Source organism: Pelobates fuscus, chromosome 5, assembly GCF_036172605.1.
Source record: "Pelobates fuscus isolate aPelFus1 chromosome 5, aPelFus1.pri, whole genome shotgun sequence".
Lineage (NCBI taxonomy): Eukaryota > Metazoa > Chordata > Amphibia > Anura > Pelobatidae > Pelobates > Pelobates fuscus.
The window spans coordinates 28,834,624-28,861,771 of record NC_086321.1 but is presented as its reverse complement, the minus strand read 5'-3'; the positions used below and the strand labels follow the sequence as shown (position 1 = coordinate 28,861,771).

Below are 27,148 nucleotides of genomic sequence, written 5' to 3'. Positions count from 1 at the left end.
TAGAACTCTATCTGATCTAAGGAGCATGCTTTGTCCTGTATAGCAAAGACATCTCTTTTATATATATTATTTCTTGCATAGTTTTTTGTGCCTTTTTGTCCTCTTAATTCTAATTCCTTTTTTTTTTTTTAATGATTATTTCCTTTGCTGTATTCACAGTGCTTATTCCACCGATGTGCCTTGTGCTAGCTACCGTTATACATTTTTTGTCTAGCAGCTTATAGCTAGATCTGACACTATGTTTTTGTTACATTTTAATTGCTACTATTTAAATGTGTGCTTTTTTTTTTTTTTTAATACATGTATTCTATAGAGCTCTTTTGGCATTTGATATGTTATTTGTGCTTCTCTTACTTTTTTATTTTTGTTGTGTAGATTTGACCAACCCTACATGATGAAGAATACTTATGTTACATCTTAATGACAGTCATATCTGTTTAAATCCAGATACATCAATTGTTATCTCCAAATAGCTAAATAAGTCAATTACATACCAGGCATTAGGACACTGTATTATTTTAAGTTTCCAAAACGTGTTTAGACAATACCACTAGATGGCAGTGCAAGACTGACACAAAAATCTATATATTTTATATACTGTATAAAGCCAACAATATTGAAGACCACAGAGACTATAACAAACAGAATAATATATATAAGTCCAAATGAAAGATTATATCGGGTTAAAAAGACAGGATACATTTTATTTTAATGGAGTTGGTAAATAATTTAAATTGGATGATGAATGATTGGTGGACTTAGTGCAATTAACAGAAAGTCAATATTTATGGATAAACCACCGTGCGCACACATACATTGGAGCTGTCACTGTGGGTTGCTCCCATTGACCGTGTCAGTGTTACTCAAGACAATGGACACGCTTAACCCTTGAGCTACCCAAGGTCGGGTTTCATTAGTTTTTATATAGCCTTCTTTTATAGAAATGCTATAAAGAGTGGACAAACTGTCAATATATTCATAAAGGGGGAAAGGTGCAATTAAATGTAGTGTGTTAACCATACTATATGAGCTTGTCTTGGCTATTCTGGTTTGTAATGAATACACTAAAATGAATTAGAATACAGGAGCAAGCTGTGAACATTGAATAGACATCCCTGCTGCCTATACATGCTAAGTGTAATATAAAAATATAAAAAAAAATGAAAAGCGCCAACAAATTTTGCAGCACTGTGAAATAGGTGGACTAACAGACAAACATTTGCAACATGACAAATTAAACACACAGGAACAGAAGACCCCGCTCACATGAGCTTACATTCTAGAGGGAGTGGGGTAATGTGACTCAAGAGCTAAAGGTATGAACATTAGGTGATCGTTATGTTGGGTGGAAGGGTACTTTATCTTCCTTTTTTTTTAAGACAAACTATTAAATATGCCTATTTTCTTTTTCTTTGTTGTTCAAAAACAAACAAACAAACAAACAAATTGATGTACATGTTGTTATTGTGTTTACTGGAAGTAAAATGCAAATTTAACTGCAACTTCCAAAACCCTTTGACTATGAAGCAGTGCTGCAGTGGAACGCACGCGGCTGTCAGCAAGTCTGTCTGCAACACGAGGAGGTCCATATCTGATTTCATCCAGCCCGTGAGAGAGATTTTTACATCTTTTGGACACTCAAAATTCTAAACTTGACAGCAGCTGCTCTCCACACTTGGGAACTTTTATTGTCTTTTATATTAAGTGTATTAGTTATTGACAGTGAATTGTTGCTAATAAAATCTTGTACATTTTAAGCAATCTGTCGGCTGCACAATATAATTGACATAGCTTTTTCTACTACAGTGGGATTATACATATCTTTCCCCAATTTACTTATCCTTTAGTGTATTGGTTGATACATATATTGAAACCTTTACTAGATTATTTTTATTCAGCTATTTTTTATTTTTCTTGCCCTCATATGGGAAGAAAAGATACAAACAGCTGAGACATTTGCTACATAATATTGCTACTTTGTGAAATCACATTGCAACTACAAAAACTATCTCCACAGAGTCCTGCAAACCACTATTGTCTATTCAATAAGTATCCAATGTTGTTATTGTGTTTACTGGAAGTAAAATGCAAATTTAACTGCAACTTCTAAAACCCTTTGACTATGAAGCAGTGCTTATTGAATGAGTTCAATTGCATTATAAAACGTCAAGTGGACATGAAATGTATAGTATTATATATTATATATAATGCATTCAAAAATGTAATATGTAAAGATGAAACCATAGCATTCTGTAATGTTCCATTTTAGCCACTAGATGGAGGCATATTCTTTAATGTTTATACGAGTATGTAAAGCTTGGACGCATTGGGATTTTGGTCAAGTTGATAAATGTTTTGAAAATCAAAACTATGCCTAACAAGAAATGATCAATAAGTAAAAGTTACATCTTGTCTTTGTCACAATTGGACAGGCAGATACATTGCAGAGGTATATCAACAATAAAATAACCCATTCAATTCTATCGGACATAAAAAGTCCAAACACCCCTGAGGCTCACTCCAGGTTCAACATAGTCACCACACCCGACAAGATATGGGCACTCGCCCAAGAACGAACGAGTACAGCTCCTATCTAGACGAGCACCATGAGAAAGCCAATCTAGCCAAATACAGAGAACCGGGGCTAGGTTATAAAGGTTATAAATGTTAGAATTGTTAGAATTGTACTTAATGACATAACGGTTACATATGTCACCCACGTACGAATAACAGGTTAGATAATTCTGAATATATTAAAGGACCACTCTAGGCACCCAGAGCACTTCAGCTTAATGAGGTAGTCTGGGTGCCAGGTCCCTCTAGGATTAACCCTTTTTTTTTTTATAAACATAGCAGTTTCAGAAAAACTGCTATGTTTATAATAGGGTTAATCCAGCCTCCAAATCCTCTAGTGGCTGTCTCACTGACAGCCGCTAGAGGCGCTTGCGTGATTCTCACTGTGAAAATCACAGTGAGAGCACGCAAGCGTCCATAGGAAAGCATTGAATATGCTTTCCTATGAGACCGGCTGAATGTGCGCGCAGCTCTTGCCGCGCATGCACATTCAGCCGAAAGGGTGGATCGGAGGCGGAGAGGAGGAGGAGAGCTCCCGCCCGGTGCTGGAATAAAGGTACGTTTTAACCCTTTACTCTCCCCAGAGCCCGGCGGGAGTGGGTCCCTGAGGGTGGGGGCACCCTCAGGGCACTATAGTGCCAAGAAAACGAGTATGTTTTCCTGGCACTATAGTGGTCCTTTAATACCCAGTTATAATGCATGTACTCATATCACTGTTAGAAGGCACCCTTGTTGTATCTATATGCACCTCTTTCTGTCTTCTGTACCCAATTTATACAAATGTTTTGAATATACCAATGTTTTGAAAATACAAGAAAACTAATAAAAATAAAATAAAATAAATTAAAAAAAAAAGTCCAAACCCCTTTTTTGTTTCCCCTTTGCTAATAAATATCTACTGCAATGCTGCATTTACAATTGGAACATATACATCACCTATAAGAATGTCTTATTGAAATCAACACAAAAGCTGCATCTACTAATCCCATGTCTCAAGACATCAGCTACCAGAAATCCTCAGTAAAAAAAATCTATTACCCAAACCCCTCAAACCATTATTTTCGCCATAAAATGTGTCAACAGGCCGTAATCGTTTCAGCGCTATAGGCAGAGTGGCAAATTTATGAATAATCTTTAAAAACAGAAAACAGTTATAATTAAAGTTCTTTTGCTGTCGGTGTATTCTAGACGTGCACTGACTTCAAATAAGACTGGATTATCTCTATTTGTGTATCCCTAATTATCGAAATTGGATAAACTACAAAACAAAATCACGGAAATAAAAAATCTAATTTAAAAAAAATGCCATGAAATAAAATGAAATAACTGGACGATAGGCTGGCTTAACATCATGGCCTTGATTGTAAGACACTAACTATGATGCCTTCTTATCTGGTTAAGCCTCCTGACCGCTGCTCGCACCCGTACGGCCAACTCACGCTTGCAGGACTTCTCACGGGCGGCTCCTCTCCTATGGAATAACTTGCCTACTGCCATCAGACTCTCCCCTAGTCTTCAATCATTTAAGAAGGGCCTTAAATCCCATCTCTTCAGGAAAGCGTATGGCCTCCCAGAGTAATCTCTCCCTTACATACCTGTCCCTATGGGATAGTGCTTTGCTCTCTCCTCCAGCTCTGCTTCACTCCTACTTGATATTTCCTATCCTAATGTTTCTAATACCCCACCTCCTATAGACTGTAAGCTCATTTGAGCAGGGTCCTCTTCAACCTATTATTCCTGTAAGTTTTCTTGTAATTGTCTTATTTATTGTTACATCCCCCCCCTCTCAAAATATTGTAAAGCGCTACGGAATCTGTTGGCGCTATATAAATGGCAATAATAATAATAATAATAATAATATAAAAGTAAATAAAATCTTGGATATAAGGAAAGAATAGATGGCTCCATTTGCCGTGAGCACAAATTGATAATACTTCGGTTCATATCGTCGTTACTCAGCAAATCAGAATTAGAATGTAATTGAATTTGGAAATGACTGCACTCGAATTAGGTTCCCTGAAATTGTCCAAGCCATGTTTGTTACTCATCAGCCCCTTCTGGATGATTGTAACTCCGATGGCAATTCCTACGCAGTGTGCTTCCATGCGGCTCGGTTATAGAGCCATCTTGCAATACGCGAGTTTGGCTACGCCGAATTCCAACAGAATGTACACAGGTGTCACTTGGTGAATATTGATGCTAAATGATGACACTATTTATTTAAACCCTGGAGAACAAAGAACCTGGTGCCTTTGAATATGTTATCATTACGAGCTGCAGTTTGTTTTCTTGTTTTCTAAATCATGATTTTTTTATCTTGCATTCTAGACTTTGGATCAATTTACTGCTTTGTGTACTTCTGTTTTCCACGACCTGTGCTTTTTTCTTACCTTCAAATCTGCTTGCAGGTTACCATTTTGCTTCACTGCAGACACTGTGTAATTCGTCCAAAGAAGGTGCTATATGCGTTGCTGGGGGAGAGAGGGAGGGCTCTCTATTAACCCTGAATCTATACAGTTAGAGGAAGGGGCTGGGGATTATTAGTGAGGTTTTTTAATTATTATATTTAACTTTACATCAGGCATCTGAATCGCAAAGCACCCGCCTATTCTAAAATGCAAAGAAAAGTAGTGTACAACTTCTCCAGTGTACAAATGCAAAGATAAGTAGTGTACAACTTCTGAGGAGTTAGAATAGGCATCCTTCACTTGACTGTCAGAAAGGGTGCTAGAGGAACCTTAAAGGAATACTATAGTCACCTAAACAACTTCATCTTAATGAAGCAGTTTTAGTGTATAGATCATGCTTCTCAGGTTTCCCTGCTCAATTCACTGCCATTTAGGAGTTACAGATTATTAATCATTCTTTGTTAGCATAATATTCCCTAATTGCATCTGGCATCATACAAGCCAATCATAAAACTCTTAATATTCATGATTTCAGTCTATGTTTATCTCAGTCTTAAAGTGAGCGTCACATTCAGTCGCACACAACGCACTCAATATAATGCCTTCTCCTCCCTGCAATGACCCAATTAGAAGCAATCCATGGATAGTCATATTACAGTGCGTGGCTGGCCATCTAAGGCTGATTCAACACTCAGATTTAGTTTTATCATTTCTACGATGACAGACACCTAATACAATATTTATTAGTTATGGTTAGAGTTTGTTTATATATGTGGGTTTTTTTTTCAACTAATTGATTTTCTCAGGGCTAAAATAAATAGGCATAGCGGAATCAATATAAAGAAACACATAGCTAAATTAAGAACACCATATTGAAAATACACCAATCATAGTACATTCTAGTGTACTAAGTATAAAATATATCGTGAAAAAATAGTTTTAAAAAACAATATTGTTGTAATTGTGTGTTAAACAATACACATACAAAACCCAATGGGAGTTAAAATATAGAACAAAAAAACATATACACATAATTGTCAAACCTCTCCATCGATAACCTGTAACAAGGTTTATACCAATAACAAAGTAATCAAGTCTTCATTATAAAACTCCTAAAAAGTATCTAAACACACTGCAATGTATCCAAATACACAGGAAGAAGCTTAGTTTCCCAAACCTACATCTATATCCCTAGCTTCAAGCCATTTTGCCTGTGGGTGGCATATCATTGGTTATATTCTCAATATCACTGAGTGCCAGAGTAGCATTGAGACTGCTGCCCAGAAGTCCTCGATCCACCTGGACTACAGTAGTTACTTTCTGAGTTTTTTTTCCTCTGGTGTTTTACGTCTCGGTATAAAAGAGAAAAGTCCCCACAAACTTCAACCTTCTGTGATAAAATACAGTCATGCTGTGCAAAGCCTACGTAGGACATCTCTGTCCAGACAAAAATGTTTCTGCATATCTGGGGAAGTCCTGATTGGCTGGCAGGGCTGTGGTGCACTGCACTATGTCATAGTTAATCCCACCAATTCTGTCCCACAACCCTTTCCAATCCTAGTTTCTCCATTCAAAATATTTGGAGGTAAGCTATCCATCAATAATATCATAATACTCTGTCTATAGGGCACACCAGATGTCAATTTAACATTGTTTTGTCATGCTACACACAAATTAACAACCAGCATAGGTGCACTATCACCTGGTACAAAGCCTCTTGAAAAGCACATCTAACATCACATCTAACCTTTTTCATGTGATGCTCTGTTTTTGTATAAATGTATATTAAGATGTAGCAAATAACTTGACAGTCCTGTTCAGTCCTGGCACAGCCACGGCACACATTGCAACAATGTTTCTGTTTCTCATCATTCCTCTGTGCTCTCTCTATGATTACTGCCATGGGCAGAGCTTATAACAGTGACTAAAAGGGAATCAAGATGGCGGCACCTTCATCCCTGCAGGAGATAAATATAACAGTGTTTTAATCTTAATTTAATTTTAATTTATTTTAATTTTATTTTTTAAACCTCTTATAATATATTATATTATAACATATTTGTTAAACGTAGGGGAAAAATGAACAATATCCTGGCAAATAAAAAGTTCCCTTTAAGCTTTGCACCCGGCATCTGAGTTTACAGGATTTACCTGCTGTTTCATTTATTTGATTATATTCTAGTGTGTTATACAGCGTCCCATTGTAATTAATAGCAAACTGTTTTTGTTTTTTTTCTATGAAAAAAACATCCAAGTAAATCAAGAAACCAATTTAAGTAAACAGTGAATCACTTGCTTGTGCCATGTAGTAGCAATAGTAATTCATTAGTTATCTATTACATTTCTGGCCACAGTACTAAGCAAAGATTTTTATTTATTTTTTATTGGAAAAAACAAAGACCTCTCAATAACTGAATTGGCAGAAATACAGGAAAATAAACCTTCTCAAAATCTTTCTAGAAACAGCCAGAATAATTGTAGCGACTGCCAAAAAAATGCCACAGAGAGGAATAAATACAGGACCATTTAAACATCTCAAAATAAGTAAGGATAAGGAAAGGAAGAAAAGGGAAAGAAACTAGCTAGCTCTGCCTTCGAGTCAGGAGATTAATGGAAGCCCCTTCTTATGGCTCTGTGAGTAGTAGTGGAGTCAGGGAACACATTTAAGATGTTTAAACATTCTGAAGAGGTTTGATTGCTTAAAAAGGGTGAAAGGGAGCCAGGGCACTGCTGGCACCAAAACCATTACAGTGTGCTGTAGTGATTATGGTGCTTAGTGTTCCTTTAACCCCTTTACTACCAAAATATCATATAAACATTTTAATTTTCATGTATTTTTAAGTATGACATTTAGCCTATAAAGCCTCACTCTTAACCTCATTTATACTTATTTTTACCAGTGTGTAGAGGAACACATGTCTCTGTTAATATGCTGAATATGTCAGCCCACCCCCTGCCTTCTGCTTCCAAACAGTAAATGAAGTTTCAATGGGTCATATCATATCCTGGGTCAAATTGATAAAGTTTGTTATAGCAGTTTAAAATACCTTTATTTTAGAAATGTATGATTTTACTGAATTTAATGTTATGTGCATGTATGCAGACTTTTATTTGTATATATTCTGTTGCCATTTTCAGATGTACTGTTAGTAATGCCTCCAGGGTTCTTGCGAATATGCATACACATACACACATGAACACACATACATATACAAGAACTCATATACACACATATAAATGCACAGCCACATATATATAAGCATACATGCATTTTAGTATGGGAGAGCATAGTATGTCTATACATAGTACTTTGTATATTGATATAATAAACATGTCATTGGAACGCAATTTAAGATGACAGAACAGTAAGATAATGCTGGGGGAGTGTTCATGTAAAGTGTTGGTAGTAGGGCAGGAAACAATATTTAGTCCTCTATTTTTGCTGTTAAACAATTGGATCATTCTGGCTTCAAAGGTTTTCTTTCTTGGGTATTTTTAAAACTCTCTTTCAGTACTTAGATTTTTAGGTCCTTCATTGAGTGGTCAGGCTGGGTAAAGTGGTGTCCCACAGGAGTGCAGTACGATTCTTCTTTGTGGTGTTTAATGGAGTGTCTGTGCATATTCATTCTGCCATTTAATTGCTGGGTGGTTTCCCCAATGTACCATCAAAGATGACATGTGGTGCAAAATGTATTGTAAATAAGCAGAACCACAAAATAATGAAAGTGCAAGCTCAGTGGTTAAATAATATAACAAGTGTGGCTATTAAAATGTGGGTGGGGATCCCTGTGCAATAAAAGGACCAAGGTACCTGGTAAAAAAAAATGTTTTTTTTTAAATAGTTTGTTTACGGATGGATCTGTAGGAACATAGATGGTCCAAGCTGGATGGGGATCCAAGTGCAGTATAAGTGAGGATGTGTAGTGCTGGGTAGAGGAAGTGTGCACTTCATGTAGTGAAAACAGGAGGAAAGTTAAAGCCTCAGAGAAAAATAGTGGGGACAAAGTCTTAAACGCTGGTGGCCAATGTGAAAACACCAATGCATTTCATTTCTCATATTAACATTCTCAAGATTTAGTGAAGTAACATACTGCGAAATACTTAAAGCAGGGAGTGTCATAAAAAGACAATTATCAATTACACATTTTTAAAAAAGCATGCATCTATTAGACACCAAAGCTTGTAATTGCAAGCTACACAGTTTAAGTTACTTCTGATTAATATGAAAATTATTACTGCTATGGTAATTATAATCAGCTTGATCGTGCCTAATGCTCCAAATACTGAAAGCACAAAATCAAAGAAATCTATTAGGATGCCTGAAAGACAAGCTGAAATGCTAATTAAGTTCAATGAATTTATTTTAACTCATAATTATTTTTAATTTACCAATACATTTTCTGCCCAAATTAAGGGAACGGCAATGGGGGCCAGTTTTCCTCCCTCCTTTACCAACTGGTTTATGGGTTATTGGGAAGAACTGTTTACTGGACCAGTAACCTATCGAGGGAGCAACTGGCCTTCTATCACTGTTTTATTAATGACATTCTAATAATATGAGAGAACTACAGATCCTCAGTTATACGGCACTTGGATCCTCCTCCAACTCTGAAAATTTGTGTTCTTAAGGATCGTTCATAAACAAACAATTTATGTCATCAATAAAAATAATGTTTTTCTTTATCCTATATTTTATATTTTACGATCCCTGATAAACATATATCACTGACATGCATGCACTCACTAATTCACTGATACTGGCATATACTGAATGACACACACAGTCATACACAAATTCACTGATGCACATTTTCACACATACTGTACATGCAGATACTCACACACTCACAAATCGATTGTAATTTTTTAGACATAAAACTGAGGTCAAAGATTTGGGGCTAGGAACCAATAAATGGATTTGCAGGGATGTGGTTGGTGGCACTGCATTGTAGGCATTCAGATAGGCACAATGCATATCAATGATAAATCCAAGTTGTTGTAGTGGAACTAAATAGTGTAAAAGCCTACATCTATCAGCGTTTGATAGACTGGGACTGACTTTAGGTTTGGGAAAAAGAGAAAATGTATATTGATCTATCTAGCCTTCTGATATTGCTTCTGGGTGTGTGCCAGCTTAAACATTAGTTTTTTTTTATATTTAGCTGACAAGTTTTCTGATTCGTATTCAGATATGAACATATAAATGACATGGTTGTATAAGTATATGAAATTTTTAAAAGTATTGACACTTTATATTCTTGCACTAATTGTAGCACATATCATGCACGATAGCACTGCAAATTGCACATTGTGTACTGTGACGAGACCAATCTCGCCACTGTGCATTGGAGGAGCCTGGTTGCCCGCCTGCTGCCTTTAGACTATAGCCCCATGTTGAAATGCTTGATTTTCCCCTGCAAAGACACGAAAGCCGGGTCATTCGGTGCCTGCCCTGTTTGAGCGGTGATACCCCAGATAGCTATGCCATGGAGCCCATTCGTATAATGAAAGACTATGGGAAAGACTTTGGCAATTGAACTGTATGTGTGTGATCTGAGCGCCATTCAGTAATAATGTGCGCTCAGATCTGAGCTATCTGGGGATATGTTGAATGTACCAGTTTTATGCAATGGCTGCACAGTTATATATTTTTATGTATTTTATTGTCTTTTGCTGCCATGTGTTCAATGGAGTTTTGCCTCTGTCCTTGGAGATAATTGGATTACTTCCCAATTATCTCCAGGATAGAAGACTCTGTGGAACTGGTTTTGGGCAGAAAAGCCATGCTTCATTTGCTATCTTTTTGAACCACGCTATCTTTTTGAACCACTGGACCAATTTGATTTTGCCTTATGTTTGGAGTTTGCTGATTCTGAAAATGTAAGTTTTATGTGAATGTGATGCATACTTTTAAAGTTATGAATAATGTGGAAAAACTGTATTTCTCTGCCTGTGATAATTACATTACCCATTGTGTAAGGTAATTGTATCACAGACAGAGGGGAGGATTTTGTGTGGGAGTGTCTGAGTGTATTGTACGTGTTTATTGGTTGTTTTCCAAAACCCTGTGGGTGGTACTAATGTGTATATAAGAACAATAAACCCACAGCTCTGGCTGTTCCTGCTTGACCCTCAAAACAGAGCCTTGTCTCGTTCTTGGGGGGGGGGGTTTATTGTATGCTTTTCCAGTTCGACTGCTAGGAGTGTAAACCTATTCGTATGGTTTTTCCTATTCGGCTGTTTATGGCATTCATATGTTCGGCGGATTGGTGTCTACAGTAGCTGTGCCTGTGTCTCTGGAAGGGAAGATCTACTAAACGGCGGTTTAACCCCATTTTCATGCCTGGGGGTGCCGTTACATGTACATATTGAGATTCGTTTGTATTTTGTACACTAAAAAGTTACACTTTTATAAGCATATTGAGGGAAATTTGGACTATATAATTTTTTTGTAAAGCATCACTTTTTTTCTGGTTTCATTAGCTTCTCCATCCTGATCAGATACTAGCGATCATCAGTCAGTGTGGTTTAATATAAGAACGGTGACTGAGTCACACCACACAAAAACAAACGTTTAAGACTTTAGAAAAACAGACTTTTCTAAAATTAGTATATGTGTAACTGGAGCAGTTTAAATTGAGTCCAAGAGAAATGGGATTATTTAAAAATTGCACTGCTGAAGGCAACAGAAAATTGCATTAGGCTTGTCAGTAAAAGCAAAAAATGTAAGAAACCACTGTGGCTTATCAATAAACTGCAATATTTAAGTTTGGATTCCAATATTGTTGAATGGGTAAGGCAGTGGCTGAGTGACAGGCAACAGAGGGTTGTAGTCAATGGAGTATATTCGAAGCTTGGGCTTGTCACCAGTGGGGTACCTCAGGGATCTGTACTTGGACCCATTCTCTTTAATATTTGTATTAGTGATATTGCAGAAGGTATTTTTGCTGATGATACTAAGATATGTAACAGGGTTGATGTTCCAGGAGGGATAAGCCAAATGGAAAATTATTTAGGTAAACTAGAAAAATGGTCAGAGTTGTGGCAGCTGACATTTAATGTTGATAAGTGCAAGATAATGCATCTTGGACGTAAAAACCCAAGGGCAGAGTACAGAATATTTGATAGAGTCCTAACCTCAACATCTGAGGAAAGGGATTTACGAGTAATTGTTTCTGTTGACTTAAAGGTAGGCAGACAATGTAACAGAGCAGCAGGAAATGCTAGCAGAATGTATAGGGAGAGGTATTAGCAGTAGAAAGAGGGAAGTGCTCATGCCATTGTACAGAACACTGATGAGACCTCATTTGGAGTATTGTACGCAGTACTGGAGACCATATCTTCAGAAGGATATTGATACCTTAGAGAGAGTTCAAAGAAGGGCTACTAAACTGGTTCATGGATTGCAGGATAAAACTTACCAGGAAAGGTTAAAGGATCTTAACATGTATAGCTTGGAGGAAAGACGAGACAGGGGGATATGATAGAAACATTTAAATACATAAAGGGAATCAACACAGTAAAGGAGGAGACTATATTTAAAAGAAGAAAAACCAGGGACTAATCAAAGTATTTAAAAATTTGGGCAGACTTTATGGGCCGAATGGCTCTCATCTGCCGTCACGTTCTATGTTTCTATAACAGATTTTAGAATCTATTTGGGCTACATTTGATTTTTTTTTCATGTTCTTTGTTGTACTTTTTTGTTTTGTCTTCAAAGTTTTAATTTTTATATTTATCTTGTTTATCCCTTTTCATTGAAGAATTTATGGATGAAGCACCTGTAGAGTTGTACATCATATATTTTATCCCTTCAATCTATAATAAGATACATGTAGAGCTGTCCATGGACAAGCGGTGAAACACAAAGGTTGCTTGGTCCTGGACAATACACCAAACACAGAAATTAAAAAATAATAATTATACAGGTATACATTGATTCAAGGAACCATGAAATAAAATACTTTCCTTCGAGATCTCTTAATTGAGCCTAATAGTTTGTTTATTGATATTGTCAACAAAGCAGGTTGACAGCTTGTCGGCATTTTAAGGATTGCGCAAGAATTGTTTACTATTTTCTGGAACCTTACCTATTTATATTGGTAGACCTGCTGTGCTATTGCTCTGTGTACCTGCACAATAAAAAAGCTGTAAAAACATAAAACCGACTACATGAAAATGGAAAATTAGGGGGTAAAGTAAGGGCAACGAATGAAAAAGCATTTTGTCTCTATATTGCATTTCATTACACAGGGGATGGAAAAGCATTGCAATCAATAAAAGATCCCAAAATAAAATCTAATTTCCAGTGCACGTCGTAAAACATATTCCACTGTTCAAGGTTCCGTTAAAAGGATGACTGGTGATATGACTGAGCCGGAGGTAAATATATTAAACAAATAGGTGTGTATTCAGTCGTGAAAAATATCTCCTGTCCTGCTTTATAAATCACGTGATTATGTTGAACTTGGGTTTTGCATACATAAATTTGCAATGTAGATCATGGCTGTAGAACTCAGAATTTCAAGTTTTTCGCTATTATTTTATTAACTATTAAATGGTAGATTGGACACTTGTACATAGATCATGGCTGTAAAACTCAGAATTTCACAGTTTTTGTTAAATTTATTAACTATTAAATGACAGACTGGACACTTGTACTTTGGTCTTCGAATAACCATCATCCCTTCATTGTGGTGTATTTTGCTTTGAATAAATAACACTGTTGCCATTTTTAGTCTCAGGCTATCCTGATCTTCCGTATGCCAGTCTCAAACATGTTTTATGTTTTTCTGCATTCTGAACAGGGCAAAGCATTTGGCACTGAGCATTGTACCAGTTGTAATAAAGAGCAGATACTTCATTATTAATGAAATAGTGCACTGTACCTTAGCTATGGTTTATCTTGCATTCTGGTCCCCAAGCTACTTGACAACACATTAAACATAATTAGGTTGGAACAAAACAAAATCCATCAAGTTCAACCGTCCAATGTACCAGTTTTGTTGAGCTAGAATAAACTTCTACTGCATACCAGGTTAAACGGACATCCAATATATAGAGTCTATTCTGTTAAAAATACAAAGAATTCACAGCAACATTTTCTGAGAGAGAATCAAAAATTAAATTTTTTGTAATAGATAATAAAACTATTCGATAATTTCTCCAATCTGGCCATGGATTTTGTTATTGCACAATGCAACGCAATTATATTAGAAGAAATTATAAAGTGCTGAGTCAGCTCGGAGTTAAACTGAATTGAACTTAAGACCTGGAGGTCTGCGGTGGCGTGATGGACAATGACAAGTACAGATGCATGATTTGAGAGGGCCTGCTTAGCCATTGTTATCTGTTACATTCTTTCTTTTTTTCTTTTACATCCCATTTACCTGTCATTTCCATGATCATCCAGAATTGAGACTTAAGAGAGATAATGGAGACTAACAACACTATTAAAATTCTAGTTTATATCAAAGGGCTCTCCTCCCAAAATGGTTACTCACAGTGAAGTCTTCTTCACCGAAGTGAACTCACTTTCCTTCTGATTACTATAGTAACTTTAAACAGGATATTACACATGTGGAAGGAAGATTGAATCTTGGTTTCACATCTTCAAGATGACACTAAGTTGACCCCATTAAAAAGAAAATGGTTGGAGGCCCACTTTTTTCACCAATAAACCCACAGCAACCGATTGCTAATATTTATGTTATAGTAGGCCACCTGTTAAACAGGGTCAACAATTTAGTGGATAAGACCACGATAACAGTATAATTTTTACAACCTAGTGGCCAGGGAAGTCTGGTGCCATTAAGGGACTGATCCAGATAAATCCAGATGTAAGACCCCCAACACTGGCTCCCAGAGGAGTTATAGTTAAGCTTCATGAAACTGGCGCTATAGTGTAATGTACAGTGTTGGTGTTTAAAGGGGTGCTTGTATATAGTTTTAGTGTTCTACTACAGGGGTGTGTTTGTATGTAATGTTTGCATTTGATTGCAGGGGTGTGTCTGAATGTAATGTTCACTTTTAAATCCGGATGTACATTTGTGTTTGAGTGAAGGGGTGTGTTTGTATATTTTTTTAGAGTTTGAATGCAGGGGTGTGTTTGTATGTAATATTTGAGTTAGATTGCAGGAGTGTGCTTGTATGTTGTGCTGGTGTTTGACTGATTGGATGTATGCACATACACTACCACATACATATATACACACATACTTACACAAATATTCATGCACATTAACACACAGATACATATAAATACACAACACATACACACAAATTCATATAGACACATACACACACACGGATACACACTCTGACATAAAAACACACACCCTGACACACTGATGTACATACACACCAGGCCGGCCTTAGGCCATTAGGCGCCCTGTGTGAAAACTCTTCATGTTGCCTGTATACACACACAGGCACAGGCAGACAGTCACACTAACAGTTACAAACAGACAGTCAGACACGCTCAGTTACAGGCAGACAGTCACACACACACACACACAGTTACAGGCAGGCAGTCACACATGCTCAGTTACAGGCAGATAGTCACAGAGCCAAACACACAGTTAAAGGCAGACAGTCACACACAGTTACAGGCACACAATCACAAACAGTTACAGGCACACACACAGTTGCAGACATACAGTCACACACACAGTCACAAGCAGACAGTCACAAATACTCCATTACAAGCAGTCATACACACTCGGTTACAGGTATGCAGACACTCACACACACTGATAGGTACACACACACTCAGTTAAAGGCAGATAGTCACACACACAAGCCCAGGCACACACACAGGCAGACTGTCACACACAGGCATGCAGAGAGTCACACACAAAACAGACAGTAACACACACACACACGGAGGCAGTCACACAGACAGACAGTCACACACACACAGGCAGGCAGTCACACAGACAGACAGTCACACACACACACAGGCAAGCAGTCACACAGACATACAGTCACACACAGGCAGGCAGATAGTCATACACAAACACACACCGGCAGGCAGACACACACTGGCAGGCAGTCACACACACACACACACACACACACAGGCAGGCAGTCACACAGACAGACAGTCATACACACACACACACACACAGGCAGGCAGTCACAAACACAGGCAGGCAGTCAGACACACACACACACACACACACAGGCAGGCAGTCACACACACACAGGCAGACAGTCAGACAGACAGTCACACCCACACCCACACACAGGCAGGCAGTCACATGCAGGCAGTCACAAACACAGGCAGGCAGTCAGACAGTCACACACAAACACAGGCAGGCAAACAGGCAGGCAGTCACACACACACACAGGCAGGCAGTCAGACAGACAGTCACACACACTCACAGGCAGGCAGACATACAGGCAGACAGTCACACACACATGACGAGGCATTTCATCACGTGACACACGCGCAACGTATGACGTACGCGGAAGTAACAAAGCACCTTAACGGACCCGGCTTTTTTCCATTCTCGGCGAAGTGGACACACCTGAAGGAAAAAAAGTGGACGAATCAGAGCTGGAAGATAAGAAGACACCCACTATTCCACCAATGACTTTAAGGGATTAGCCCTATATAAGATGTTTTATGTGTTAGCTTGTTAGGGTGCTGTTTTTACTTGATGTACCTATTACTGGATAATTGTTGAAAGAGGTCCCTGAGGAAGTCCTGTTTTGTGTAAGGACGAAACGCGTAGGACCAATACCTTTTATCTATATTTGTTTTTACTATTTTATTTCATTTTTGTACACCCTCTTAAAATCCTTGTAAGTGAATAAATTGCCTTTGGAGTATTCCGTTTTGGTTGCTGTTTCCTTGGAATCTTTGGCTGACCTGGATCCCATATTGGCTATCACTGGAGGAGGGAAAATCAAAAAGACAAAAAAAACCCCATTTCCATCAAGGGGAGGCACCCATAACACGCTTAATTTGCCTGGAATATGTGAGTGCATATTAATCACCGAAAGTTTTAAATTAGTTTTGTAGCAATATTTGCACTATGTTTTGTCCTTCTTTATAGGTATACTAGCAGATACCCAAAATAGCCCATCAATTACACAGTTCTGTTATACGGTTATCAGCTGGGAGATAACCCTGGGAAGCAGTGTACCTATCAGCTAAGTTTTTTATTATTATATATTTTTCTTCACGGGTGTCCGTGTGCTTGTTATCAGTCACACACACAGGCAGGCAGGCCGTCAGACAGACAGTCACACACACAGGCTGCCGCGATATATATATATATATATATATATATATTTAACAGATCCTGGTGGAGAATAAGGAAATCCTCCACCCGGGTACCCCTGACACCGGCCATGTGTGAGCTGTGTCGGCCGCATGGCGCCCCCTGCTCCATGGCGCCCTGTGCGGCCACACAGCTCGAACACCCCTAAGGCCAGCCCTGCATACACAGATGTGTGCACACACACTGACACAGAAGCACACTGACATATATATATACACACACAGATGCACACCCTGACACACACACACACACACACACACTCATATACATACACACACTCATACACATATACACACACACACTCATACACATACACAAACACACTCATACACATACACAAACACAATCATACACATACACACACACATACAGAAGTGATATGTTTTATATCTCCAGCTACCCTCCTGTTAGCTTACCTTATGTGTCCTGTAGGGTGGCTTGGAGTCCTGCTGGCTGGTGCGAGTGAGGGGTCTGGAGCAGCTCCTGCAGTGCTTCTCTCCCCTCATGCTGCTGCTGCCTGACGCTGAGAGGCCGGGCCCCTGTTCAGCAGTAATGTTTCCCCAGGCAGTGCTATAATCATAGCACTGGGGAAACATTCCATGGCACCCCTGTGTGCATCCCGGCACACAGTTTGGAAACCGCTGGTGTAGGGTATAAAAGTTGGTGCTGCTATCACCAATGTGTTTGCCCCAAACACACAAATAAAGTGCAAAATAATGAATAAAACAGTGAGAGCACACAATATAGGAAAAAGAGATATCTTTACCATTGGCCGTACAATTTTAAGCCTGGGCAGACAGACTGAGAAAGACTCAAAGCATTCACAAAGCTGGCTGTCCAAGAATTATCGGAGCAGGTAACACAGACTAAGATCCTATGGGGTGTTCCATCATGGAGGAGTCGTGGGAATTTAGGGTTTAATTCTGAATTAAATTTGTCTCCATTGTTTTCTTTTTTCTTTTCTCCTTTCTATTATACAGTGCACACATCTACTTTTCTCTATCACTTATTTTAACATGTGTTAATTTTTCCATATTATCACAGTTTGGCTTATATTCAATTGATAACTCCGCAGCATTATTTGCTCTTCTACTACATATATGTTCAAATATCCCCATAAAACATAAATTACGAGACCAAGATTAAATGACATTTCCAAATGGATTAGCCGTCTGGGAGATCATGCTTTCCAGACAGATGGAATTATCTCCTAATGCCATGGTTTATGAGAGCATCACATTTGTTAACCACATATTACAGTGAAAAGGTGCAAGTTTTAATTTATATTAAAGAACGACACTAACGAAGCTTCTAGTTCAAGACTCAGCAATAGTTATAAATATTCCAGAGAAGAATTAATCAAACGAAAACTGGGTAAAGTCACTGCGTTACTTCTGTGACAATTGAAAAAATAACATTATTTTTCTCATTTTAAATGTGTGATAATATTATGCAAAACCAAAGAAAGATTTATACACAATCTGCATTTTAAAGGTTCTTTGTCTGAGAATCACATTTTATTCTCCTCTGTAACCACTTATGATTTGTTAAAAACCTTTTAGTAATTACTGCCCATGAAAGAATAGAAGTTCAAACAGATAGCCAGCATTATAAAATATGAATTGATCAGAAAGGCTTTGCAGACAGGTTCATTAAGATTCTGCCACTGATGATATATGATGGTAATTTAAATTCAGGGCTTATAAGGGAACCATTTTTTTTTGTGTGTGTAATATTTTTTAATCTTTCTATGATAGACAAGCAGCAATATGAATATGTAGCCTTTGTTATTTTGTTATTTAAACTAAGAGATATAACAAAATGGATTATTGGCTATTAAAAAATATCCAGCAAAGTTTTAATCATAGAATGCTTTGCAAATCTTTGCCATCTTACGGATTCCAATGCACAAAGTCTTCCGTTTTACATACCGCGTTACAAATCTGATTAAGTTAATTAGCTGTGCCATTTTGCAGAATCTATAATTAAGTTATGTCATCTTATAGATTCAGAAGCGCAACTGTGCCAGCTTCTAGATTCTATAATTCAACTGTGCCATGCTCAAGGTTCTGTGAATTCCTGCAGATTCTATAACACAACTGAGCCATCTTACATGTTCGTAACAGCATGCAACTGAAAAACAAGATGTCAATATATATATATATATATTTTTATTATTATTATTATTATTATTATTTTTTTTTAATAGAGTGGCTGAATGATTTATAAGGAAATATTATTTATTATATCTCAGTATTTTGTTACAATATATTCCTATACGACACCAGTACTGATACTTTTTCTATTGAATTTATTTTTAATATAACAGTATTGAACTAGAAAGGAAAGAGTACATGGATCATGTAGCTATACATGCTGAGGGTAACCAAGACCAGAGCGTTCGTCAAATAAGTAATGAAATTCAAGGAGTGATGAAATAGTAGAACCACAGCTCATAAAACGATTCACTGAAACTTTTTATTTCTATATATTTACTATTTATCATTTTAAAAAGATTTAGTTTTTTTTTTAAATTTCACAAAAGAGATGTATAACAGCAAGTAATTGACAAGCAAGATAATGTACCGTATGATTGTACAGCTATCGAGAACCAGACTTGACCTAAATACAGCTCCAAGACGTATAATAACAATAATAAAGACAATGAACAGTCTTGATGTGACCCACTGTATATGGAGAACCCAATGTTTGAACCTACAGCTAATAGGACCCTCTTAAAATCCCATTACAGCTGTATACCGGCATTAGAAGTCTCAATGTGTCTTTTCCGTGTCTATGGAGAGCAAGAGACAAGAGGAAGACATGCATAGACTCATATTTAATAATGTTCCAGTGTCATCAGATGGTTGTGTGAGTCACTTCTAGAAGGAAATACTTCACCCTTGCTGATCAGATATCTGTCATCTGTCATATCATTTGGTGTCGGATGTCCTCACGTAGTTAGGCATTTATGTTCTCGAGTAAGGCCTTTATTTGTGCAGACTCTGTGCATTCGCAATTAGAAATCTATGGAGGGATTAGTCCATCACTTATCACTGACTGCTACTACAAATTGTGTGACATGGTTAATTTTATATATATATATTGTACGCCAAGTCTAACATATTTAAAACTCACAGCTCTGCAATATATATAGAATATATTGTATATTAATTACAGAGCTGTGAGAATAAACATGTTGCTAAAAATTTCCTTTCAAGACACGGAGTCTCGTATTGTGCTTTCATTCTTTCTTCACTTACAAAACAGCCCAAAAAAACAAGCTTTGAGACTCGCAGGTCTCCTTAACGAATCACAATGTAATGTAGGTTATTAGTATCAGTTCGGGCTCGCAGGCCCACAATGTTGTCGGACTCGCAGGTCCCTTTTGTCGGTTCTAATGCGTTTCTGATTATACAAGCATTTGAGTGTGGTATAGTTGAGAGTGCCCTCCAATACCTGTGACCTTAGATGTGTGTGGGAAGAAGGTAGAATGGATGTCTCTGGGGTAATTGGAGTATAGTCCGTGGGTTACAGTCATTAGAAAAAGTGAGATTTAGCACCTTCAATCCCTTTCCCCCTCAACCCCCTGATATTTCAGAGCTTACCCCTTAGGCGTCTGTCCCTCTAGAGGGCAGAATGAAGTGGTGATGCAGAGGTGTGATTGACTCGTTAGTTACCAGGGTTGTGTGTCCTGGTAGCTGGGGGTCCATGGTACCTGTGTGAGCCTCCGTTCGGAGTCCATTGGTCCCCTTAAGGGGTTGGTGCGGTCAAGGGGGTTAGGGGGGAGGAGGTTAGTCGGGGAGGGGAGGGGGTTCGGGTGTGTCTGCTGTCTGCTGTCCGTCGTCTCCTGTCATCTGTAGTGTGGGTTCAGGTCTCTATCTGTCCGTGTCATGGTGCCCGTCAGTTCTGAGTCTCTGTTGGAATCCTTCTTTTGCTGTCTCAAGGATCCAATGCGTCCATATCTCCATGTAAGTCGTATGGGTCGAGTTGGCCGTCATTGTCAGTTCCTCTATTTTCCTGAGGTCTTCCATTTGTTTAAACCAGATTAGTAGCGGGGGTGTTACGCTTTGTTTCCAGAATTGGGGGAGTACCTGTTTGGCCACGTTGAGCATTCTAATGGTTATGGATTTTTTGTACTTGGAGTGGGGAACAGTTGTATGGTGTAGGAGCATTGCCGCCGGTTCCAGAGTGGGGAGCATCCAAGAACTTCTTTAGGACCGTGTGTATCCCCTCCCAATATGTTTTGATCTTCTCACAGTCCCACCAAATGTGTTTTATGGTCCCTACCTCCCTTTCACAACTCCAGCATTGGTCGGAATGATCTGGGTCAATTTGGTGTAGGAGGTGTGGTGTCTTATACCATTGCGTTAATATTTTGTAGGCTGTCTCTTGTGTTTTACTATGTGTTGAGCAGTGGTGTGTGAGGTAGCAGATGGAGTCCCATTCTGTGTCCGTTAGTGTGATGTGAAGGGCCGTCTCCCATTTTCTCATGAATAGGGGTGTTTCGGATGGGGTTTCTGATTGCAGCATGGAGTATAGGAAGGATATTCCATGTGGGAGTGGGTCCAGGTGTTCGCTGACCGCTTCTATTGTGGTCTGACCTCTAGTGAGTGCTGAACCTTGTGGGAGCGTACGTATGAAGTTGCTCAGTTGAGTGTATCTAAATTGGTGCATGAAAGTCGGGGGTGTCTCTCCCGGTAGGTCTTCTAGTTGTTTACATTTTCCTGCCTGGAGGATGTGGTGTAGGCGAGGAGTCTTGCCCGGAAGGATGCTTTTAAGGGCTCTTGGGTCTAGTCCCGGGGGGAAGTCAGTATTGTGTGTTAGGGGTAGGAGGGGGGAAGGGTATGGCGACATGTTCCCATACTTCGAAGCCCTCCTCCACACTCTCAGAGTGTGCCGTGTGTATACGGACATCTCCCTCCCATCATCCATTTCTCGGCCCTAGGGTAGTCCAGAGAGCGGTTTGCCCGCTTCCGATTCCTTAACTGTCTTTCAGAGCTTACTGACGTTGTCTTTTGACCATTCTACTATCCGCAGTAAGTGTGCGGCCACGTAGTATCGATAGAAGTCTGGGAGGGCTATTCCCCCCTTGTCCTTGGGGTGCGTTAGTGTGGAGAATTTCAGCCTAGGCCTCCCCCCGTTCCATACGTACCTAGTCATCTCTGTTCTGAGGGACCCAAAGAAGGTCCTTTGAATCACTATGGGGATGGCTTGGAGGAGGTAGAGGAGACGTGGGAGGAAATTCATCTTCAGGACTTGGACTCTTCCCAGCCAAGAGATATGTGGGTATGACCATTCCCGCATGTCTCTCTGAAATGTTTGTAGTGTTGCTATGAAAGTTTCTTTAACCCCTTAAGGACCAAACTTCCGGAATAAAAGGGAATCATGACGTGTCACACACGTCATGTGTCCTTAAGGGGTTAAACAGGTCCTCACTCTGCCTTGTCAGCCAAATTCCTAGGTATCTGATTTTATGTTCGGCCCATTGGTAGGGGAAGCTGTGTCGTAGGGGATCCGCTTGTGTGGCATTTATACTTACGTTAAGAATGTATGATTTCCCGTGGTTAATTTTCAGGTTCGATATGGCCCCAAACCCTCGCAGTTCCTTCTGGATGTTCGGAAGGGAGATTTCGGGGTTGGTCACCACAAAGAGCAGGTTGTCTGCGTATGCGGCGACCTTGTGGTGTACTTTCCCCGTTTCCAGACCGGTGATGTCTGTATTGTGCCTGATGTGCGTGAGGAATGGCTCCAGGGCAAGGACAAACAAGAGTGGGGAGAGGGGACAGCCTTGTCTCGTGCCGTTGCGTATGGTGAAAGCTTCCGTTAGCGCCCCGTTGACTAGTACCTGGGCCGTCGGTTCCCGATAAAGTTCCTCTATCCACTGTCGCAAGTGGGGTCCCAGCCCTGCATGAGTCAGTACTTCGAAGAGGTAGACCCAGCATACTCTGTCAAAGGCCTTCTCTGCATTCGTTGACAGGAGAAGAAGGCCCTCTTTTGCTCCCTTGCCCCGTGCATGGGGTGAGCGCCCTGATGGTGTTGTCGCGCGCTTCGTGTCCCGCCACAAATCCCACCTGGTCTGGGTGGACCAGTGATGGGATATGTTTTGTGAGTCGTGTAGCCAGGATTTTGGCCATTAGTTTGATGTCGCAGTTGATAAGCGATATTTGGCCTATAGTTTCCGCACTGTTCCTTGTCTTTGGGGATTATTGAGATGTGAGCCGTCAGGGCTTGTTTAGGGATATGGTGCCCGTCCCTGATAGCGTTAAAGGCTTCTACCATAGGCTGGTATAGGTCCTCAGCATAGGTCTTATAATATTTTGTCGGGAGGCCGTCCGGCTAGTTCCTATACGGTGATAGGTTCGTCTATTAGTTCGGCCACGTCTGGGTCTAAGGTCGGTAGCGGGTGTTTGGCTAAGTACTCTCTGACGGATTCGCGAAGGTGGGTTTTCGCCGCCTGGGTTTGTGGTTGTGGTAGTGTGTACAGCTCCGAGTAGTATGTGCGGATAGTGCTCAGGATGTCTTTCGGGAGATGGTGTAGGTTCCCCCTGCTTGTCTCTAATCCTGTCAATGTTCGTGTGTTGCCTTTGTTTTTTCAGCATTGTGGCAAGGAGCTTGCCGCTCTTGTTTCCCTGCTGGGCAAAGAAGGCCTTGTGTCTAATCGCGTCCCTGTGGTGTTTGGTGTGTAGTAGTGTGGCCAGTTCCCGTCTTAGTTGTAGGAGTCGGGCTTGGTGTGTGCGGTCTGGGGCTTGTTTGTTTTGTTCGTCTACCGTATGTATGTCGGCCAGCAGGTTGGTTAACCGTGCTTCGGCTCGTTTCTTCAGTAATGCCCCCTGTTGTATGTAATGTCCCCTTATCACGCTCTTGTGTGCTTCCCAGCGAATTGTCGGGGAAGTCTGCTCCGCCGTATTGATTGGGAGGTATTCCTTTATTTTCTCGCCTATGAGGCCTGTGACCTCTTGGTTGGCTAGTAAGTACTCATTGAGTCTCCATTTCGGGGTCGTGGGGCGGTAGAGTGGTGATTTCAGTTTCAGCGATACCGGGGCGTGGTCCGACCAAGTGGCCCCTCCGATTGTGACTTCGGTCACTAGGGGGAGGTCATAGTGTGTGGTATAGACATGATCTATACGGGAGTAGGAGTTGTGCGGGTGGGAGAAGAAGGTGGGCTCCCTTTCGTCTGGATGGTGGGCTCTCCAGCAATCAACAAGGCGTTGGTTGCGGAGTAGGGATTTAATGTTCTGGAGGTGTTGTATGGGGACATGGGAGACACCTGAGGAAGTGTCCCATGTAGGGTCCAGCGCAATGTTAAAGTCCCCCCCTAGGATGAGGATCCCTGCCGTGAAATTTTGGAGCTTGTGTAGTGTCTGTTTGAGAAAGCGCAGATGTTGTTTATTTGGGGCATAAATGTTTGCGAACGTGTATTGGTGTCCCGCAATTGTCCCTTTGAGGAACAGGTATCTACCTTCGTCGTTGGACATGCAGCCCCCTCCTGGAACGGCACTCTCCTGTGGAGGAGTATCGCTGTCCCCCTGGCTTTGCCTCCCTGGTAGTCACTATAGTATCCCTGGGTGTAGTGTTAGTCAATTTGGGTCTCGCCCCCTTTTTGAAGTGGGTTTCCTGTATCATGACTATAGAGGCCTTTTGTTTATGGAAGTCTCACAGGGCACCCGATCTCTTCTCTGGTTTGTTCAGTCCCTTGGCGTTTATCGTGAGGATATGCAGGTGGTCGGGGGTCAGCGTCATGTCGTCTGGTTGGGTCGCCATGAGCGGGTTCTGGAAGGGTGTCGCTGTCCGGTGTTTCTATGCGGTGGGTAGTCGCGTAAAGCCCCAGGCGTATCAGGTAGTGTGCAGTCTAGGTAGTAGGCAGTCGGGTAGGGGTGGGGGGCGGGGGGGAGGGGTGTGTAAGGGTTGAGTTGAAGGTTGAGTCGTGGAGGTATTCAGTAGCCTCCGGTGGTCTCGTCACTGTCCTGTGACAACTAGGTGTAGGCGTCGGGGAGCCTCACTCCACTTCATCTCCAGAGGTGTGTGTGGGTGGCTTGCCGCCTGATAGGCGCCTCCCTGTAGGGCGTCGGTTGGGCGTCCGGTAGTACGGCTCAGTGTCCCAGTGGCGTGTCAGGTCTCGTGACATCCCTGTGTGGCTCGTCTGTGTTAACTCAGCATGAGTGTATCCGTTGTCCCCACCCAGGTGTGCCCCGCCAGCGGCAGGACAGGTGGGCTCCGGCGGCCGGGCCCAGCCAGGACGGGAGCCACCCCTACTTTACTCTAGCTTTAGGTGGGTAGGCCTGTGGGTGTGCTCTCTTTTCCCTTCATTAGCCCGTCCCCAGCCCACCACCCGTGGCCCAAAAACTGCTTGGCAAGTTGGTGGACTCAGTGGGTCTGGACCACTGTTCTGGTTTCCACCGGCCCCTTATTCACATTACTCGGAGCGTGTCCCCCAGTGTCTCTGACTCTCCGTGGCAGTATGAGTTCTGAATGATTATCGCCCAGTGGGCTTTATAATTGCAGTTCAGAGGGATGTAATGTCTCTAGTCTCTCGATTCGGAAGCAGGTGGTTGCAAACTTGACTGTGGTCGGCTTCCCGTGGGTTCCTGGGGTTGTGGGTTGTGCTTGTCCTCTTACGCGTTTGCGCCCGAGGGACGAGTGGTCTGTTGCCTCATCCTCCGGGGTCTGGCTGGTTGCTGTGTCGGGCATTGTGTCTCAGGTGTGGAGTTGTAGAAGACCATTGGATCCACCACGCCATGTGCAGCGGGGGTAGTTGCAGGTCCTTCACGAGGTCTCCCAGATCATACTAATTTCTCGCTGTGAGAGGGCCATTAGGTGTGGTGACTTGAATTCCAGTTGGAAAACTCCACCGGTATCTTATCCGGTTGGCCTGTAGCACACGTGTGACTGGGCGCATGGCCCGTCGGTACGCCAGTGTTGCCGGTGAAAGGTCTGGGTACAGTTGTATTTCAATTCCATTGTGGGAGACTTGTTTCTTGTCTCTAGCGCTTCTCAGGATGTCTTCTTTCACTTGGAAGTGTTGCAGACAGCATATAACATCTCTAGGGGGGGAGTCTGGTGGCCCCCTGGGCCGAAGGGCTCTGTGTGCCCTAACAAAGTCGGTGGGTGTCGTGTTTGGCCTCTGCAGGAGGGTATTAAATATCACCGTCAGGGTGTCACGTATTGGGGTGGTTTGATCTAAGTCTTCGGGTAGGCCCCTTATTCTTATGTTCTGCCGCCTCCCTCTGTTATCTAAATCCTCCACGTGGAGGGCCATTTGGCAGAGTTGGACTTCTTGCTTTTGTATGGTGTTTGCGGCCGCATTCTGTGCTGACACCACGTGATCACATTCTGCCTCCAGCCTGTTCAGTTTGTGGTGAATTCCCTGCATGTCTTCCCTTAAGGCCTGGAGTTCCCCCTTTATAGATTTATGTAATGCCGCGTTAGCCTCTTTTAAGTCAGCTTTAGTGGGCAAGCTGCTAATTATTGATACCCAGTCCGGCTGGGCCTGGGGCGGGTTGGGTCTGTGCTGTACCTTTTCGTGACGGTCTTCATGTGGTGAGGACGGGCGTGCTAGGCCCGAGGCTTCTGTGTCGCTGGAGGCCTGTGCGGTTTGGTCGGCCTGGGCAGTGAGGTACTGGCGCATGCCTGCTGGCTGAGAGCCCCTCGGGGTGCCGGCGGTCGAGGCAGCCTGTTGTTGCTTGATTGTTTTCCCCATTTCTGTGCTGATTAAAGCAGGTTAGGCGGGTTTTAGCTGTGAGCCTGGAGGGAGCACTCGTTTCACGCCGCCATCTCGTCCGGCATCCAGGCCACGCCCCAATTCATGCAATATTAATCTGTTGTCTGCCAGGGTTCAGCAGATTCTAAAGGACAGGAAGTTATGTTGTTGTTTTG

The 27,148-nt window shown here is 41.2% G+C and overlaps 1 protein-coding gene across 1 annotated transcript in view; it reads right to left on the bottom strand.

The window, feature by feature from the left end:
• The window catches only part of MCTP1 (multiple C2 and transmembrane domain containing 1), a 680,185-nt gene that overhangs the window by 470,369 nt on the left and 182,668 nt on the right, over positions 1–27,148 (bottom strand). The gene's annotated exons all lie outside the window — the stretch shown is intronic.